Source organism: Cygnus atratus, chromosome 4 (genome assembly GCF_013377495.2).
Source record: "Cygnus atratus isolate AKBS03 ecotype Queensland, Australia chromosome 4, CAtr_DNAZoo_HiC_assembly, whole genome shotgun sequence".
NCBI lineage: Eukaryota > Metazoa > Chordata > Aves > Anseriformes > Anatidae > Cygnus > Cygnus atratus.
The window spans coordinates 30,531,317-30,543,449 of NC_066365.1; the positions used below are offsets into that span (position 1 = coordinate 30,531,317).

The 12,133-nt window shown below is 33.1% G+C and overlaps 1 protein-coding gene across 2 annotated transcripts in view; it reads right to left on the minus strand.

Moving 5' to 3' along the window:
* Nucleotides 1-11,753: 11,753 nt before the first annotated feature.
* GRIA2 (glutamate ionotropic receptor AMPA type subunit 2) overlaps nt 11,754-12,133 on the minus strand; it is a 92,012-nt gene continuing 91,632 nt past the window's right edge. For both annotated transcript variants that reach the window (XM_035547906.2, XM_050710306.1), the window contains exon 16: nt 11,754-12,133. This exon is cut by the window's right edge and continues 451 nt beyond it. The gene's annotated coding sequence lies outside the window, so the exon portion shown is untranslated.

A 12,133-nucleotide genomic window follows, 5' to 3' on the forward strand; every position in this document is an offset into this window, starting at 1 on the left:
AAATGTGTGATTATTTTTTATTTATTTTTTCCTCCTATGGAACCTGCAGAGAAAAGTGAAACAGACAAATGGATAGACAAATGGACACAGGAATGGTTGCAAATTCACATTTTACCATTCTCAGTCCCTAAAAATAAGTATTTTACTTTGTGCCAATTAATGGCCCAGCCCTTGTCCTTCCTTCACTGTTTTTACATGCATGGATCATTCTGCCTTTAAATATGCAGTGTCTGGAAGCAGGAAATCTCTTGAACTCAGTGCCAGGATATTTTTCGTTTCAAAGACGACTTGTTTTCAAGGGAATCTGTTTTATAAAAGGTGACAGTCATCCATCCCCACTGCTTGAATACAACTTGTGCAAAAATACATTTTCAACAAAACTGATATCAGCACTTCAGTTAAGAACAGGCTTTTTGTGCAAATTGTAATCCAAAGATTAAAACAATTATTCTTAATACAATGATACATTATTTTCCTCATTTAGAGATCAGGTTAGATGTGCTTTTGAGGTGAGTGTGATGCAGATTGTAATGCAGGAGAATACATGAGTTTTGGAGTTTGTAAAATACCTTGTTTTATGTCAATCAAACTTACTTTTTTCCCAAAGTAAAATTTAGGTTAAATAGAAGGATGGGTAGCTTTTTCACAGAAAATTATGCACAGTGTACTGTGATTCCTCTATCAAGAACTCTTCTAAGGAATGTCATGATTAAACCAGGTCTCAAGTCTGTATCAACTTGAAGGAACAACAGAAAGATTAACTCCATGTTTAGTGAATGCTACGTAATTTATTTAATAAAGTCTCCAAATAAACATGGAAATTACAGGCCTGACTACAATTGAATGTATCTGAAATAAGACACTTTACATGGCTGATTGAACACAAGCACACAGACAAATGGAACTGGAAAGATTATTAACATGGAAATTTAAATTTTCACGGTTCTTATTGTCATTTATAACAATCACTAACATGTAAAACAACACAGAGGGCAATCCATCTTGTAGAAGACATAGAAGCTGCTGAGCTCAGTCACAGTAAGAAACTAATTTGAAAGCTAATTTCCGTATATCTAGGTGTCACATTGGTTTGTTTGATTTCAGAACTCACTTGCCATCAAAATGTATTGCCTCCTCAAGTTCAGAGTAGAAAAGTGGAGAAAAATACAAAGAAAAAAAAAACACACACACACACACAAATAAAACACACTTATTTGGCAAAGACAGAATGATTCAGCAAGTTCCAGTCACTTGCATTTTATGTTTGCAGCTGCCTGTCTTTCTGAAACTCAAATGATGAGCTTCCAAAAGGAAATGAAGAAAGTATTCCAAGAAGCTAAGTAAAATCAGTACCATAAGATGCTTGAGAGAAAGGATTTTCTTTTCCTCAGTTATTACTATTAGAGCAAAAACCATTTTAGCTGGAATAAGTATTGTCACCAGGTGGAAGTTGCAATATATTTTTCTATATCTTACTCCATTATTTATTAAGACAATTTAGAATCAAAGATGGATGCCTTAGAATTAAACACAAAAGAAAACAGAAAATATGTTTACATCACCACAACTGGCCTGCAATGTCTCACATTTCATTTCCCCTATACCTTTCTTCACTATCATCTTTTATCCTCAGTATTCTAACTTGCATGCTTAAGTCTTCACTTTAGAGTGCCATGAATATTTAATTCTTTGTAAAACACTGTATATGCTTCTAGGTATTATATACATTAAATGTTGTATCTAAATGACATCATTAACCATTGGTTAATGGCCACCTAGGGAATGTTAACAGGTTACAAAACAGTTTTCCAACATGAAGACATACAAAGTCCAGAAGATTTAAATCTTATCAGCCATACAGATCTAAGAGGAATGAAGACAGGAAATGGTCAAGCATCTATACAGACAAATGACAATATCTGCAGAGGGTTTCAGAAATATATCTGTGATGTCCCATACATCATCTTTTTGTTCCAAAGAGGGAGAAAAACAGTGTGCCAGATGTTTCAGTCACAAACACAGTAATGGACAAAAAAAAAAATTAAAATTGAGTAACAATGCTATCCTATTTCTAATCCAGATTTCAAATTGTGAAAGTGGTGGAAAAAACAGCATCTTTTTGTTCTTCACAGTATTCATAATATACGTGGCAGTGGTTTGAAATGAGCAGGTGGGAAAAGGATCCTATATGATTCAGTGACACTTCCTTGTCAGACTTTTCTTAAGACTTTTATTACCAAAATCAATATTCAACAATGCTACCAATAGGATCAATATTTGTTGGTAGGACTTACATACAGAATTAATTCTTCAGAAGCTGAAATAAAACATGAGCTAAACTCCATAAGACAATGATTTTGATAAGGACATCTACTATAGATCTGTTCATACTAGACATTACAAATGGTATGTAATGGTGATGGAATTCTACTTTAGAGGGAGACAGAGGATTAAGTCACACGCATTTTGTACTGATCCAAAATAATAATAATATAACTAAAAAAAAAACCAAAAAAACAACACAAACAAAAAAGACAACAGCTGAGACTGCTGGGTTTGATGATATAACTGAAAGGTAACGTATCATACTAATTTACATTTTAAAGAAATTTATTTTGTGCATTTCATCGCATGTTCAATATCAGCACTTACATTTTTGTACAGAATTTAGTCATTTAGGGCTGAGTCTGCAAAAGTATCTCAGTATGTAGATTCTTGACCTTTAGAAAAGGATTTTCTTCTCCGGGGAAGACAATTACAAAACACAGAAGCCACATAGCTTTGCCTCTCATTAGAGGATGCTCAGAGGCAAGTCAATTTTTTAAAAGGCATTTTTTTCAAATACCTTCCTGCAGAGACTCTTCAGGAGTGCTCTGTCATATTCTGTACTACTGTTTTGAGAAACAACATATTTTCCTTATTTTCCCCACTGATCTCTGCATCCACAGCTGCACCACAAACAAAACTGTACAAAAAAGGTGAAAAATCATATCCACATGGAAATGAAATCAGACAGAATACATCTATTTTTATATTGGGCAATTCTACCATCTATCTACACCAATAAGGGCACATTTTCCAAGGTATCCAGGTGGCTTTCCTGACGCCAATCAATCTGATCAGAGCGTGTAAGAGCAGAGGATGATTAGAGAGAAGATTGACTTTCTTTTTCTTACAAAAAGCTGTAGTGAAAGGAGAACAAGTAGAAAGATCAAACTTTTTGAAATATAAGGCATACAAAAAAAAATCTCACCTATATTCTCTTGCAACAGTTCCTCATATCTTACGAGGAACATCTTTCTTCTCTGCTATAGCATGAAGCATTCTGTTCTTTCAGCAGTAAAAAAAAACCAAACAAACAAAACAGCATCTTAAAAAATATACTGTCTTGACTGATAATCCACATCTCTCCTTGGAAAACACTTTTTTTTTTTTTAAATCATTTAACCAATTTTAGTCAACAGCTTTTAAAGACCCAAAGAGTATCACCAGAAAGAAAAGAAAATAATTACTCAGCTGTTAAATTGGACTTTAAAATACAAGCAAGCCAGCTGAAAAGAAACTCCTCATTTGAAAAAAAAAAAAAAAGAAAAAAGGTCTAGTTTGCTCTCAGATTTAAAACTGATTTGATGAAGACAGCCAGAACTGTAACTGGATTTAGGTAATCAGTAAGTCTGGTTCATAGCAAATTCACAAAGTAGCCTGAAATAGCTAATACATGGAAAGTAGATAGATCTAAACATTAAATATAAAAGGCCATGTTCAGTGTCTAAACTCGTTATGACAGATTTTATAATTCAGCTCCAACACAAAAGTCTACCGATCATCTTCCTTCTAACTTAAATGAGAACGTAAGTTCTACTTTATTTCCTAATCAACATCGTATCTTGAAAACATAGAATTACTTAGGTTGGAAAAGACTTCCAAGATCATCAAGACCAACTGTTAACCTAGCACTGCCTAGTCTACCAGTAAAAATCATGGCTTCAAAACCCCATCCCAGTCACTTAGACATTTTTGCGTTCTTTTATCTACTCTTTTTTTTGCCTATTCCTTATAGCAAGATGCGTTTTTCCCCTCCCTACTGATATTTAAAAAGAAAAAAGAAAAAAAAATATTGTACATCGGATGTGTTTTCACATTGAGCAGTTTTGCACTAAGACAACTTCAATGATATATATTACTTCTAATTTAGGTTATAGTAAGTAATCAAAGGATACTTTTTAAAAGTTAAAAAACATAATTGCATTATTTGCATATATATTATTATACAAGTTTGATGCCGCATAAAAATCACTCAGCAAGCCAATACGTCTCTGATTTATGTAGCATATTACATCGTGCATATAAAAATGCTGTCCACTTAGTAAAATCTAACCTAGCATCTTACCAAACCAATAACACCTCATGATCCTGCCTACTGGGAAGTTTGCAGGTTTCCTTTTATGACAATATAAGATGTCATCATTCATATTCATAAATCAGCAACATTTTTGCCTTGTGGAAATTCTCCACAAAATTGTTCACCCAGCCAAGATGGCTGTGCTTAGTTTTCTGGAGGGAGGGTGAATGCTGAGTTTCCTTTAGGCCAAGAAAATGTATGATTATTTTATATTAATGCAATCTCTCAAAGTTAGATTCTGAATTTTCCATATGTGGATGAATGCTGTTTGTTGAAGGAAAAAAGCTTTCCTGAAAGTTCTGACAGGGGAAGAAGGGGGCAGCTCTGCTACCTTCAGCATCACGTTAACAGTGCAGAAATAGCTTTTGCATGTTGACTGTGCTAACAGTTCAGTTTTTGCCAGCGTTAGCACAAGTGTGGTGACCCCAGCAGAGATCACTGCTTGACTGCACATGGGTGGCTGGGAGGTTCAGACTTATTCCCACCCAAGCTGAAATGAATGCCCCAGCTCCTCTGGTCTTCAGCAAGGCAGAATCCAAACAAAGTATTTTACCTTACTCTCTCTGACCCTGCTGACTGAGAAAGATTCTTTAAAAGATGCAGTCCACTGGACACAGTCTTCAGCTGACGGTAACATCTCAAAACAGCAAGCGGTGTTCACAAGGACACTCAATGTTCCTCAGTGTTCCAAAAATCTCTCCCAATGATAAAAGATCAAAAAGTAAATTGCAAGTAGAAAACTACAAGGATCTCCAATAGAAAGCAGCTTATAAGGTGGATGAAGCAGTATTGATAAACACCTCTCACATCTACTGTGGATCTACCACAATTAAAAAAAAAATATATATATATATATATATATATAACATCTTTAGGTCCTCAAGAATTTAAAAGAAGAAAGAAGATAGAGTGAAAAAAAGTGACAAGTATTCCTGTGGAAAGCAAGTACTTTAGGTAAGTATAGCCATGTTAAGTAAAGTAACTTTCTCAATGAAGATAATGGCTTTAAAAATGTTTATCTCATGCTTTATTTTTATATTCATAAAGTGCAGATTTAGAGAACATGATAATGCCACAGATACAACCACTAAATAGAAATTTTCTGTAAATGAAATGTCAGGCCTACTTTGTGATGGTGATTTCCTATAGTTTATACTAGCCTATGCCAATAAAAAGTAATAAAAAATGTGGACAGAATTCTGCCACAGCACCATGGCAGTGCATATTATTGCACTGTGCTCAAAGTGGGTAGTGTAGTATCAAGCCCTGTCAATGCCCAGTATATTTTTTCTGGAGGCACTAACTTCTTATAGAAATTTTGGTTCAGAAAATCAAGTAATAGCTTACGAATAGTTATGCTCTATTTGTCCTTGTTCATATAATGCTAGATTTAACTAAACCTGAGCTTCTCCAATCATGTGGATTTTTAAACAGGTAAGACACTTCAAACTGAGAAAAATAATTATATATATATATATATATAAAAATATATATATACATAAACCCATCATCCCTATTGATGAAGTAAGAGGCAATGATGCTTTGTGTGTGTGTGTGTGTGTGTGTAACACTCATTTTTCTCACAGAAATTTTGTAGAACCTAATCCTGTGAGTGGGAAAAAAGACCATCACAGGTGACTATGTGAGATTTTGAAGTTATGGAATTTATTGTTGATTGAGCCCTATGGGACTACCGTACTGTCTTACAGAAATATGAAATTCCACATTTACTCAAACTGACGGTGGTAAGGCACTTGATAATGAACTTTTCTCTTGCTACTGGCCCTACTATGAATTATTGCTGCAGTTATCACCTTTTTTGAATATGCATCTGAGGTGAAATCCTGGCCTTATCAAACTCAGCCTTAGTTTAACTACCACATTTCCATATTTGTGAATGGATATGTATACATACACCTATATTAGATCATCCACAACCTTCATTTTCATCTACCAGCAACTCCACTTATTAATTAACACATTAAACTGAATGATAAATTCCCACTACAGCTAAATTCTATCAGCTGCCAAGCAACTTAATTTCAAATTTATGGAAATACTCTTCCACTGTTTTGTGAAATTATTAAAAATAATAGTAACAAATATAGAAGTAAGCACCTGAGTAAAAATCATGAAGGTAATTTGTTTTACTATATCTTTAGTCAATGCGACAGCATAAAAAGTATCCACTCTTTCAAAAACAGAAAAGATATTTTTGTGAATATTCCACTATGTAGGAATACCAGGTAACCCAAAATGTGTTTGTGATTTAAACTGAAACACACAAGGAAACCAACTATTGAAATAAACTATTGTATTGGTAGAGCATACTATTAAGTGAAGAGCTATAACTTGACCCTTTAATTGCATTTTTCTCTTAAATCGAACACAGTGCTGAAGGACATGCAGTAACTATACAAAAATCATGTAAAAAGTTGTCGTGTAAAAACTTCCAAATATATTTTTAACAAAATGTTCTTGATGCTCCCATAAAGCATCTGCCAGAAGGATCCATCTAAAAAACTAGTACATGTATGCATTGCTGACAGTAAATGAGACTGTAAACAGGTTTTACTTCCAATTTTAAGAATTGTTTACTATAAACTGAAACAGAATTATAATTTCCAAACCTCATTAACAGTGGTGTTTTAAGAATTAATTACAAGTATATTTTCTACCCTTTGAAAACAGGGTGAAATTCTACTTCTTGTCTATTTTGGATGCTGTGTCAGGATTGAGGGGGACAAAAGAGTTACATGAAACCACCACTCCAACTCCTACCTCAACTTTGCTCACCTGCTTCCTTTTGTCTATGAGAAGATGCAGAGGAGGCAGTGAGGTCCATGGCACATGGGGTCCACTGGAACCCATTTCTTTGTAGCGTTTCTCCCACCTCGAGATGGGAACTGAGGACAATCTCAAGAAGCTGGTTTAGGCACTAATGTTTAGCCGCTCTTTTTTAATTCTAATTTTCAAAATTAGGGTTGCAAACTTTAAAGCAAATAAATTTTATATTAAATGAAATATATATATTCAATCACAGTCTTTAAAAGGAAGACTAGTAAGAATAACTGCTTTAACACAGAAAAGGCAGTCTTTAAAAGTCAGCATTTGTTAAAAATAATGAGAAATTAAACTTTTTTTTTTTCTATGCCTACAGCATGCAGTAACGGTCCTCTCCTGTTCGGTGACAGTTAAACGTATTGTGAGGAAGAATTTTGAGCAAATGCTATGAAGCCATTCACTGGAATTAACTGAGATCATGTTTTTCTTTTAGGTATGAAGGAAGTATTTTCTTACCACTCCGGTAGATAAAACACTGAAATGTCTCTAGAGGTAGCCATTTTTTTCATTCTCATTAGCAATAAGAGATGTACAAAGGAGATTGGTATAAGAATAGTGCAGTGGATGATGACACTTGAATTACAGGTTTAGCTGATCCAAGAAATCTTTCCCACATTTATCATCACTGCTTCTTTCATAGAGACATATTAAATGAGCAATTAAATTTTTAATGACTGAAAAATCCTCTTTTTAAAAAAATTATAGTAAACGTTATATACAGTAATTATATTTCTTACCTGCCTACCAAGCTAAAACAACAAAAAAAAAAGTATGCATTAAAACTAACTGCATATGGTGGGGCAAGAGAAAAGAAAGCACATCATGTAACATGCCCTAATGAAAAGGTAAGGGACTGCAGGAAGACCTCATGAAGCATAAAAGCTGCATGTGAGTCAGATCTGTAATTCTCAGAACTTCTATATTTTATCTTAACATGTTCCTTTTTTTCGCACTTGTTTACAAAAATCATATTTTGAAGATTTCACTTTTTTTCCCAAAGTATACCAATTCAATAAATTGTATGTTAAAGCACTAAACAACCAATTCTGAAGTTGTTAACATCGAAGTGATATTCACTACACTAACGAAATTTCTAAAAATAGATGTATTACAAAAATTACAGTTACTTGGGGTACAAGGAGTTAATATCTACCAAATGCAATTAGGAATTAATTCAGAGTTCTTGTTATGAAGTTGTTTTCACTTCAAGGTCCTGTACATCCCCAGATATTAGATCTAGACATACTTATGAATCTACGTCTTTGGGGAATGAGGAAAGAGCATTCAAGGCAGAAAAAAAAAAAAAAAAAAAAAAAGTAGGGCAATTTTACCATAGAGTTATTTGAAGTAGCCCCAAAGTTTAGAGTACTAGGAGTAGCAAGAGTGAAGTTTCAAGACAACCTATTGATTGGCACATACTGAATGAAATTTGTCAAATAGGTGCCATTGTTGTATACAATTTCCTAATTCTGTTGTATCTTACACAGGTATGTAGCACCCAATGTTGTAATCTAAAAAAAACAATGCTAGGAAAAATGCTTAAAATTAAGTCCACACTTAAATCATTTGCCGACCTATTTTAAGTGTTTGATATAATATGAATTCCTAAGATAATTTGGACCTGGTAGGACTCTGTCAGCAAATTTTTGTGATCCCATGACAGGATAAATCAAAAGATTTAATAAACAATGAACTTCCATATCATGAAACAGGTTTAAGTAACCTCCACAGATATCATCCAGACTGTTTTTCTGGTGACCACTATATCCATATAACTATCAAAAGACAATTGAAATCATACATTTGTATTTTAAAATACAATTATTTGTGCACTGTTCATATCTACCTGCCAAAAGGAGGCTGATACCCTAAGACACACACACTGTTAAATATAAAATACATTAAAAAAAAAAAAAAGTTTAACTTTTCACATCACAAGTCTTCAGTGTCTCTAAGAGCGAACTCTCTCTTACAGATCTAGATTTATTGTAGCAACACTACCAATATATACCAAAAATACTGCCATTTTTCCGGTCCTTTCTCTAATTTGGACATATCAACAATCTATTGAACTTAAAAAAAAAAAAAAAAAAAAAAAAACTGATCCAAGAAATAGATGACAATATTTAAGTAGAGTTATCAAATAGATATTTAACTTGCTAGCATAACAACCTATCACACTGCCTTTATAAGCATGATCAAGAAGGTTACATTCCAGAAATAAAATTATATTACTGGCAAGAAAGTTACATTACTTCATTTAGTGACAACATGAACTACAGTAAATCTACCCTTGAGTGATAAGATGATTTGAGGGAAGATATCTTGCAAAACTCTTCAAGGAAAATTTATGTCTGTGAGGAAAAACAGGTTTGCTCTTTGTAAAACCTTTAGAAAATACATTTGTAATAAATAATGAATCAGATTTCAATAATACTAAACAGACATTAAAGGTCTTTTGCCTTTTTTAAGAAGATTTTTTATGTATGATTGAAGTTTATACAACACTCCAGAAAAGCCATCATGTGTTAGATTGAAAAATAAAATCAGAAGCATTTTCTGTCATATAGGTATACATGAAAAAATGGGAACGTTAATGTCTTAGAAAGTGTATGTCCAGCTTTGTACTGTTACTCATTTAACAAAGCAGAAAATAAGATACTGTACTGTAAACAAAAAGCTACAGTAAGGGACATTTTGAAATTTACACAAGTTTGAGTTCATAAACATTTTGGTTGCTCCATAACAGTTTTCATATAAAATGAATAAAAAAACCCTTGGACAGCTTTCATCACTCTTGACTACTTTTCACTTAAATGCACACAGACATACTTTATATAGCAATATACTGATGTACTGTAACATGGATATTAAACTATGATTACTGCTTTTATCCGAGATGTGTATTATCCAATCCATATAATCTGTAATTGAAATACTCATACATTATGTATTCCCATCATGTTGTTAAGTATAAAAACATGAAAATATAACTTTACATTATTTCAGTTATATACATCAGTTCAGGCTTGACAAATATTTTGTACGCTACGATTTTCAGAGGAATAAGACCAGAGGTACAATAAATAGCTTTCCAGTGTATACAGTAATGCAGTTCTACTTTTTCAGAAAGTTTAGATTACCATATGAAAATTATTTTAGTTTGGTCATTCTAGCATTGAACATTAAAAATCAGAATGTATTCCCCAACATTCCTGATGAGCAGTAATGCACAGAACACCTATGAATTACAGATGCATCAAGAAATGGTTTAGTTTCATCAAGGGGAAATTACTGGTAGGTTTGTCTAGTACTGAAAACACTGTATATACCTCTTTGGTGACTGCACTGAGAGTATACACTGTGTTTGCATGCTTGCAGAAACAGGCTCAGAGCTTGTACTACAAAAAGGGATTTATAGTTTCTGATAAATGCTCTGTCCTCTGCAGTATTCAAGAAATATTTTGCTCAAGCCCCCCAAAATGGATTCCAACTAAAACTGCAAGTCATATATCAAATTTTATTTAAGTCTAAAATAAAATATAGATTTACTGAGACTGTAGGAGGCAATGTAGCCACAATGCAGAAAAGTATAAGCTTTTTAACCAAATGTATGGTTATTTTATCTACAGGGAAAGCTAGAGAAATACTATGTTGCTTTGACTTGCATTAGCATTTAAATTAATGTTATCGCACCCCTCCTAGGATTCCTTTTTGCTTTGTAAATAGAGCTATCGTCTTTAAATACATATAATTAAAACATATGGCAACTTCAGATTGCAAAGAATATTCGTGATTAAGATTCATGAAAGTTTTTATATTTTCAACACTACAGACTTGCACCTAATTTGAGTTATCATTGTTCTTAATTTAAAAAGACATTGCCAAGGTTTCTTTTCTTTTCCCTCATAATAATTTTATTAGCTACTGCTTAGAATTACCTTTTAATGGTTTGAAAACTGCTTCCTTAAAGAAACAATTTAGAGATTTATGTTTAATACTTTAAAAAATATTTTACACTCTCTTAGTGCTTGCCATTTATCTTTTTTTTTTTAAACGAATAGTCTTCTCTCTCTGTACAGATATTTATGAACACAATTGTACAAAAGTAGAGATAGATATGAACCAAATCTTTGGATCATAAGTCCCTGCACGTCAGAGTTAAGAGGAGCTGGATTCTGAATCAGCACCTATCTGACTCCTCATGTGCTGGTATGAAGTACCACTCCAACCCAGAGCAACCTAAATCTTCAGAGTTAAAAATGCATATCTGAGCATCACAGCTTGGGCTCATCCATAGAAATAACTGCTGAGCAGATTCAAATGAGCTGGGGATGGCGACACTGCCAAAATCTAACACGTGAACCCAACCTTGACAGTGTCCTTTTAGATATTAGACTCTTTATAACCCAACTGTAGCTAGTAAAATTAATGGAACACTTGCAAATAAAACCATAGAAAAAAAGTTTATTTCAAATGTCAAGCATTGCCAAGTAATTTGATATTAACACCAAATGTTAAAGAATAGGATATACAGCAAAGTTTTAATAACAATATTAAATTACAAGATTTGAACCTTTTAATTATTATTTCTTCTCTTCTCAACATTACATATTTGGCTTTGAAAAATATGGAACTGATGCCTTAAGCCTGTTTTGATATTCCACTTCCCCACAGTTTAGATTCCTTTGTTTCTTTTTTCCTTTTTTTCTCTGTCATATTTAACCATTATGGAAGCAAATTTATTTAAAAGCCAGTTTTTGTTTGTGAAAATACCTAAAAATATTTTTTTTTCATTTTAAATGTTTCTTTTTTTTCCTTATAAAACATGTCACATCTTGATGCAATTGATGTCAAGTGTGCTTAAGTCAATATGAACCAAGAGAC